Raw genomic sequence first — 8,215 nt, forward strand, 5'->3', positions numbered from 1 at the left:
TGAGGAGAGTAAGGAGCCGTAAACATTCTTTTTACTCCTTGATCACAATATTTGGTGAAAAGTTTGTTGAGAAACTCGCCACCTCGATCGCTTCTTAGAGCTTTAACCTTTAGCGAATGCTCTAACTCCACTTTCTGTTTAAACTTTTTGAAAATCCCAACGCATCATTCTTATTTTTAATAGTATAAACCCACATGTACCTCATATGATCATCTACAAGAAGCATAAAGTACCGGTTTCCTCCCAAAGTACGAGGTGAGATTGGTCCACATAAATCGGTGTGAACCAACTCGAATGGTCTCGAGGCACAAAACATGGCGTTTTTAGGAAACGGGTTTCTACTATGTTTGCCAAGCATACATGCATTGCAAACATGCTCGCCATGCAAAGTTCGAATATCGCCATGCACCATATTTTTAGACTTTATATTAGTTAATGTTTCAAAACTAATATGACCAAGTCTAGCGTGCCATAGCCATCCTTGGTCTTTAATGGAAGCTAAAAGACATACCGGGGTTCCAATTCTGAGCTCGATCTTATAAAGACGGTTTGGACTTCTCGGGACTCTCATTAGCAAGCGATCTCCTTCCTCGTATAGCCACAAGTGGTCGTTTGCTATCCAAATCTTACACCCTTCTTTGGTTAACTGACTGATGCTATCCAAATCTTCATAAGTCGGGTATGTAATAGACGTCATTCATAACCCGCTGCTCACCGTTCTTGCAATCGAAAATAATGGAACGTCTCCCTTTGATATTCACTTTGGACCCGTCTCCAATTTTCACCAAACCGCTCACTCGATAATCAATTTGGGCAAAGTGGGCTTCACATCCGGTCATGTGATTAGACGCCCCATTATCTAAATACCAAATTGAATCGCTTACCGAGTCGTTTACATAACGGATTGGATGAACCTTCTCCTCGGTCAACCTAACTTGTTCTTTATCAACTTCAACTGAGGCCATCATAAGAGTTGGCGGCTTGGCCTCGGCTAGGTTTAGATTTGCTTCTTGAGTCGGTGGTCTCGGACATTCCCACGCAAAGTGGCCCAAAACATTACAATTATAACTGAGGCCATCATAAGAGTTGGCGGCTTGGCCTCGGCTAGGTTTAGATTCGCTTCTTGAGTCGGTGGTCTCGGACATTCCCACGCAAAGTGGCCCAAAACATTACAATTATAACATCGAACACCGCTTTTATCTCTACCTTGATTTTAATTATTATGATTATTACCTTGATTGCCGTATCTGCCTTGATTGTAACCCCTTCCTCTACTCGAACCTCTACCACGGCCTCTTCCATGGCCCCGTTAGTCATAACTCGAGGAGCCACAACCCCGAGCATAATTTTTCCGGTCATGATCGGTGTCCTTTTTTCCTTGATTATCGTTTTTGGCATACAATAACTTTCTCATCTCGACCATTGCTTCCTTACCTTTGATTCTCTCTTCAAAAGCCTTTAATCTTGCTATACAATCTTCAAACACCATAGTGTTAAGATCGGCCCATTGTTCGATAGTTGCTACAATAGCAATAAAACGGTCTGGAACGCTATCGAGCAGTTTTTTTACGAGTTCATGATCTTCCATCGGACTACCCAAGCTATCAAATTGCGAGGTGTATTCCATTATCTTCCCGGCAAAGTCTTCAACGGATTCTTTTTCACCCATCTTCAATTAATTAAAATCTCTCTTTAATGATTGTAAGCGAGCTTGTTGCACACGATCAGCCCCAAGAAATCTTACCCGTAGTGATTCCCAAATCTCCTGAGCATCACGGGTTCTTGCAACTTGCATCAACACGTTTTCCGGTAAGGCTTGTAAAATAATAGCCCTAGCCATCTTGTTCTTTCTATCATCTATGGCTTCTCCGTTCACCACCTCCCATTGAGCATCAAGGATAGATTCCATAATTACAACCCATGTGTTGTAGTTTGTTTTTGTTAACTTCAGACACTGCAATGAAATTGAACTTGGTTCCCTTGCTTGCACAACCGGTCTTTCATCCGCCATAATACCCGGTCATCGAGTTTCCGATTTGATGTGGTTAGTCGCCCCACACCGTTCTTGAATTTCCCAAAGATCGTAGATCGCCTACGCTCTGATACCAATTGTTGGAAAAATCAACATAGTGAAAAACTCTTGTTTTGAATCTTGAATACGGAAACACGAAATCGAGATGAAGATGCGATGGTTTTATGATTGAGAGGTGGGGTTTGTAACTTTGTAAAGAATAATATTAATTATTCCTAAGGTGCCACAATTGTGATCGGAAGAAACTGACTTGTTTCTTAACTTCAAACTTCTTATTATTAGTAAAAAAAACTTCAAGTATTTATAGGCTAAAAATCCTAACATGACTAGAAATAGGAAACTAGTAAAACTATTTGACTACAAATAGGAAACTAATAAAAGATAAACATTAAATAAAACTTGATATCTTTGAATTTGATCTCCTCCTTATCCTCCCCTTGAGATCGACCTAGCCACCCTCGGTTTTATCTTTAACGAATCAGGATTAAATATATCAGTAAAGTGGTTAATGTTTCTATTATTTGAACTTGGTTTTCAGTCCACTGTTACACCAACTATCTATTGTGATAACCTAAGTGCCACACATTACTCGGCGAACCCGGTATTTCACTCATGTTTGAAACATTTAGCCCTTGATTTTCACTTTGTACGAGAAATGGTTCAGAAAGGTATCCTACGTGTCACCCACATCTCAGGTGATGATCAACTGGCTGAAGCACTCACTAAACCATTACAAACCACGTTTCCGTAACTTTCTGTCCAAGATTGGACTTGTTTCTCGATCGTCCATCTTGCGAGGGCATATTAGAGATCACCTCGGTTTCCCATCAAAACAATAAAACAAATTTGAATATTATTTGTACTATATTTGGATAGAATCATGTAATTATCATTTTCCTTTTATGTTGCAATCTCCATGTATTATCTTGAACAAATATTGAACGAGCACTTGTATTTATCTTGAACAAATATTGAATGAGAAATACATCGATTATTACCAAACCTTAATACCTCATGCTTAATACCTCATGGGGTCACAATTGGATACTTTCGATCTTAGTTCAATATTTTACAATATAAATGAGAATTTATCATTATATATTTGTTTGATATTTGTTTATCTTCTTGAAGTTAATATACGCAAACTTTAGAACATTAAAATTAATTCTTAAAACATACGGTGGTGAAGAACAGTCTAGGTTTCCTTATGCTTAAGCCTTGGTCAAATGTGATTATCAAAGAGTGTAGTGTAAGATATGAAACAGTATCCAAGGTTCATACATTTAACCCATTTTTTACCCGGCCATGTTTTCAATCTATGGCCCAATAAGAAAAATGAAGGTGTCCTGTTTGTTGTAAGAAAAATATGTTAGTCAAATGAGTTAGAAACAACTATGAGGTGATTAAATGAAATAAACTTCATTTTCTCTAGATTTTATTCATATTGGGTTGACGAGGTCAAACGTCAACTATTAAAGAAAAATCTACCACAACTTTTTAATACGATAAGAAGTTAAATAAAACGATATAAGTTACAAACTAACTAATGTTTCAATCACACGAACTTTATAATAGAATCACTTACTATAAAAGTTATGTAATGATGGATGAAGTAGTGGTAGGATACAAGAAAGACTTTTATCAAAATCGAAACCGACTATTCTTATAGTTAGAAACAAGTAAAGAGAATTTAGTAATTTACCAATGCACTCTTCCTTTTTATATATAAATATTAATTTAAATTATAATATAAAAAAATATTAAATAACACTTTGAATCCATCTTACTCACGGAATTAAGAAAAAGAAAACCCAACCGAAATCCAACCGTCCAATCCAGTTTCCCGCGTGACCCCGCCACGTGTCGTTGGATTCTCCAACCACGATAGCATATCTTTCAAACGCGCGTACGTTACTGCCACCTGGCTTAAAAATATCTCTATCGTTTTATAAAATGCTAACCGAAATAACAAACTGACAGAAAAACCCTCCGATGCTTAATCAGAACACAAACACTCGCCGGATCCTTAACTTTCCGGCGGTCCTTCCATGCCAAGATGTTAATCCGGCGACTCTTCTCCGCTCGTTAATCACTCTCTCCGACGCCATCACCGCCCACCGGAACGAATTCTTCCCGACCCAACGACATAACGTGCGTGAAACCATCCGTCAGGTTTCAATCCTCTCAATGCTTTTCACCGAAATCATCGATACCAACGGGTTACCGGATTCCGCCGTGCTTTGTTTCTCCGAAGTGCACCACTCGTTCCAGAAGATATTATACCTGCTTGAAGACTGCCGCCGGAGCGGAGCTAAGGTTTGGATTTTAATGAAATCCCACTACGTGGCAACTCAGTTTTTGACGTTGATCCGAGCCGTAGCCACCGCGCTTGATATTATTATTCCCATGGATTCGTTAAAAGTTTCGCAGGAAATTATAGAGCTCGTGGAGATGGTTGCCAAGCAAGCGGGTAAAGCCAAAATGGAAGTGGGCCCCGACGATGACTACGCGATGAAGCGGGTGATGCTGATTTTGAACCAGTTCGAAAACCGGTTTGAGCCTGACCCGATTATGATCAAACGGGTGCTTTATCATCTCCGGATTGATAGCTGGGGTGAGTGTCATAAAGAAGTTAGGTTTTTAGATGATCAGATTTCGTTACAGTTGGTGGAGAATAACGAACGCGAATTGCATTTGTTGAATACTTTGGCCGGATTCATGAGGTATTGTAGAGGGGTATTGTTTGAGAACTCGAGTTTCGATATTAATTACGATCAATCCAGTGCTAGGCCCGGTTTTGAAATCCTCAGTTGTTTAAACCCTGAGGATTTTCGCTGCCCAATTTCGCTAGAATTGATGACTGATCCGGTCACGGTTTCCACCGGGCAGACGTATGATCGTGTTTCGATTCAGAAGTGGCTGAAATCGGGCAATTTAATCTGCCCGAAAACAGGGGAGAAGCTAGCAACTACAGAGTTAGTCCCAAATTTGAACCTTAGGAAAGTTATTCAACAATATTGCATTGATCATGGAGTTCCGATTTCGAAGTTTCAATCGCTAAGTCGCGATATTTCGTCCACGATTCTCCCTGGTAGTCCTGCGTGTGCGGAAGCTATCAAGTTCCTAAGTGAGTATCTTGTTAGACGATTGCGTACCGGTACTGATAAACAGGAGAGTAAAGCCGCTTTCGAGATTCGTTTGCTTGCGAAGTCAAACATTTATAACCGATTCTGTTTGATCGAAGCGGGTGCGATCCCGCCACTTTTAAGACTACTTTCGTCGCCCGACCCCATCACTCAAGAGCACGCGATTGCGGGTCTGCTGAAGCTTTCAAAGCATTCGAATGGGAAGAAGGTGATCATCAACCATGGCGGGTTGAATTCGATTATCAATGTTTTGAAAACCGGACTGAAACCAGAATCCAAACAAATAGCATCCGCAACAATATTCTACTTGTCATCAGTTCAGACAAATCAAAAGCTGATTGGTGAGATCCCTGACGCGATCCCGGCTTTGATCGACCAAATCAAAGCCGGGACCTCGAGCGGTAAAAAGAATGCATTAGCCGCACTGTTCGGGATCCTTGTCTACCCGAGAAACCACCAACCTGCACTCACGTCCGGGATCATTCCTTTGCTTTTCAATCTCATTTCCACATCAGAAAAACCCGAAATTGTTACCGACTCATTAGCAGTTATTTCCACATTATCCGAAAGCTTTGACGGGTCAGACGCGATCTTGAAATCCTCTTTGTTGCAACTATTGATCAAAACTCTACAAACGTCGCCTTCGCGTGCTGCAAAAGAGTATTGTGTTTCGATTATGTTGGCTTTGTGCAATAACATGGGGAATGAAGTGGTTTCGGTTCTTGCGAGTAATACTAGTTTGATCGGTTTGTTATACACGTTATCGACCGTTGGTGGTTCGCAGGGAGCCAAGAAAGCTCGATCATTGATTCGGATGATGCACTGGTTTCATGAGACGAATAGTTCGGGTTTGATGGCTAATTGGGATTCATCAAGGATTGCAGCAGTTCATTCATGTTAGGTTAGATTTTTGGGTTATAGTATTTTGATACATTTGGAGCTCGGATTTTTGAAGGAGCTATATGCATTATTTTTTTGAGATGGCTTGCATTATATTGATATACTTGTATAATACATATACGAATGGTAGGAAATTTTTATACACTTGTTTTGTAAATATGCAATAAAAGATTGAATTTTGAGAGTTATAAGAAGATGATTAGAGTTTAAGTTGTTTGATAGAAAGATGATCTTAGGATCGTCGCATTCAAATAAGTGAATATGTATTTCATTGTATAAAACGCCCTGCTTGCGGTGCGCGCATATAATGTATGTATGTGTGAACCCTTGGGTGGGCAAAAGTAAAATTGCACTAATTTTGACGTTATTTTACTAATCACGTGAAAATAACGTTAAAAGTGGCGGAAGGTTAATCAGGCATCATGTGGTGGCGTTGATAGCCGAAAGACAAGGGCACATGCACCAATCAGCCGGTGTCCCGATGATTGAGTGTTATGTGCCTTATGTCCAAGGCTTGATGCAAAACTACTATCGAGCCGGGGGTCTCACCGGAAGCAGCCTCTCTATCCCTATGGGATAGAGGTAAGGCTGTCTACATCTTACCCTCCTCAGACCCTACCATAGCATTGCTATTGGTGGGATATACTGAGTACGATGACGATGACGTATTTCATTGTATAAATATATTTTTCTGAAATAATTAAATTTGAGTTGACCAATTTAAGATGTTTATTAAACTAAACAGATATCGTCACAGTCAAGAGGTTTACGTGTATGTAAATCAATCGTATGAGTACAAATGTACAATTAAAATTATTATATTTTGGCGTCTCATGAAGATTCATGAGATACTGTTTTTGAAATAATTAAATTTCGAGTTGATTGATTTAGACAGTAAGACATGTAATCGGGGTGTTGCGTTGCATTTCAGTAGTTGGATCGGGTGGGTGGTGACTATGTATAGTATTGGCGCATAAATGCATAATTATGTCAAACAGTAGAATTGATCAAGGCTCTTTTGTGCATGAAGTGTGAAGGTTTTCTTTAATATGGGTGATTATGGATTTTGTAATATAATTTGGATGTTTGTAATCTGATGGGATGTAAATATTTGTAAAAATTTGAATGTCTTTTATTTTTTTTTGAATTGGGAGGGAAATATAGACGGAGGGACACAATGCATGCTTTTAAACTACATGGACTCGGTTAGAATGTAATATTAGGGCATAAAAGTCGTTTTGGATTTTTTATGGATGGAAAATAGACAGAGGGTTGCATTTGTTCAGCCAGAAAACCACAAGGACTCAACCGGTTTACTTTAAGTTTGAGAGACTCATTGTGATCGTGTCCACAAACCACACGAACGCAAATTGTATTAATCTCTTTACATAAAAGTGTTATATTTGGTGTCTTGTTAGGAATATTGTTTCCAGAATTAAATTTAGAGTTGATCACTTTAAAGTTATAAGAGACAGATTGTGATAGAATTGTTGCATTCAGTAGGTGTATATGTATACACTTCTGTCGTGAAAGTACATTTAAAATTGTTATATATAGATGTCTCATGAAAGATATTGTTTTTGAAATGACTAATTTTCGAGTTCATCAATTTACATATTTAACAACACACATTTCATAATCTATATTAGTATTCACTTTTAAAATATAAAAAGACATAGTTTTACACTTATTTAGCTTTCACATACAATTCCTCGAACTCTTAAATATATAATAGAGTAACTAACAGTAACTCTCAGTATTCCGGGGATAAATTTATCATTTCTATAATATGCGAGTATGTAGAAAACAGAAAGAAAAGATAATTAATTACTTGTGAGTAAGATATATATAGATGAAAATAGAGAATGGAACATGAGATGTTTTTAAATATATAAATAGAATTAGGAAAAATGACTTTTTATTAACAAATATAGATAGAAACGAAGAAAATGATTTGTGTGCTCTAACAAACATGTAGCATTCGGATTGTTACATTTTAGTGTACGCGTATATAATTCGATCGTAGTAATACATTTAAAAGTTTTTATATTTTGGTTTCTTGTGAGAAGATACTTGAAATAATTAAATTTTGGGCTGATCAATTAAAATGTTGGTCGTAATCGATAGTTATATTCAA

The 8,215-nt window shown here is 38.2% G+C and overlaps 1 pseudogene; it reads left to right on the top strand.

Moving 5' to 3' along the window:
- Positions 1 to 4,024: 4,024 nt before the first annotated feature.
- On the top strand, positions 4,025 to 6,255 carry LOC143633018 (U-box domain-containing protein 19 pseudogene; annotated as a pseudogene).
- The last annotated feature ends 1,960 nt before the right edge of the window (positions 6,256 to 8,215 follow it).

This window comes from Bidens hawaiensis, unplaced genomic scaffold (genome assembly GCF_021521415.1).
Source record: "Bidens hawaiensis isolate Kalapana, Puna unplaced genomic scaffold, B.hawaiensis_p1.1 tig00006604_1, whole genome shotgun sequence".
Lineage (NCBI taxonomy): Eukaryota > Viridiplantae > Streptophyta > Magnoliopsida > Asterales > Asteraceae > Bidens > Bidens hawaiensis.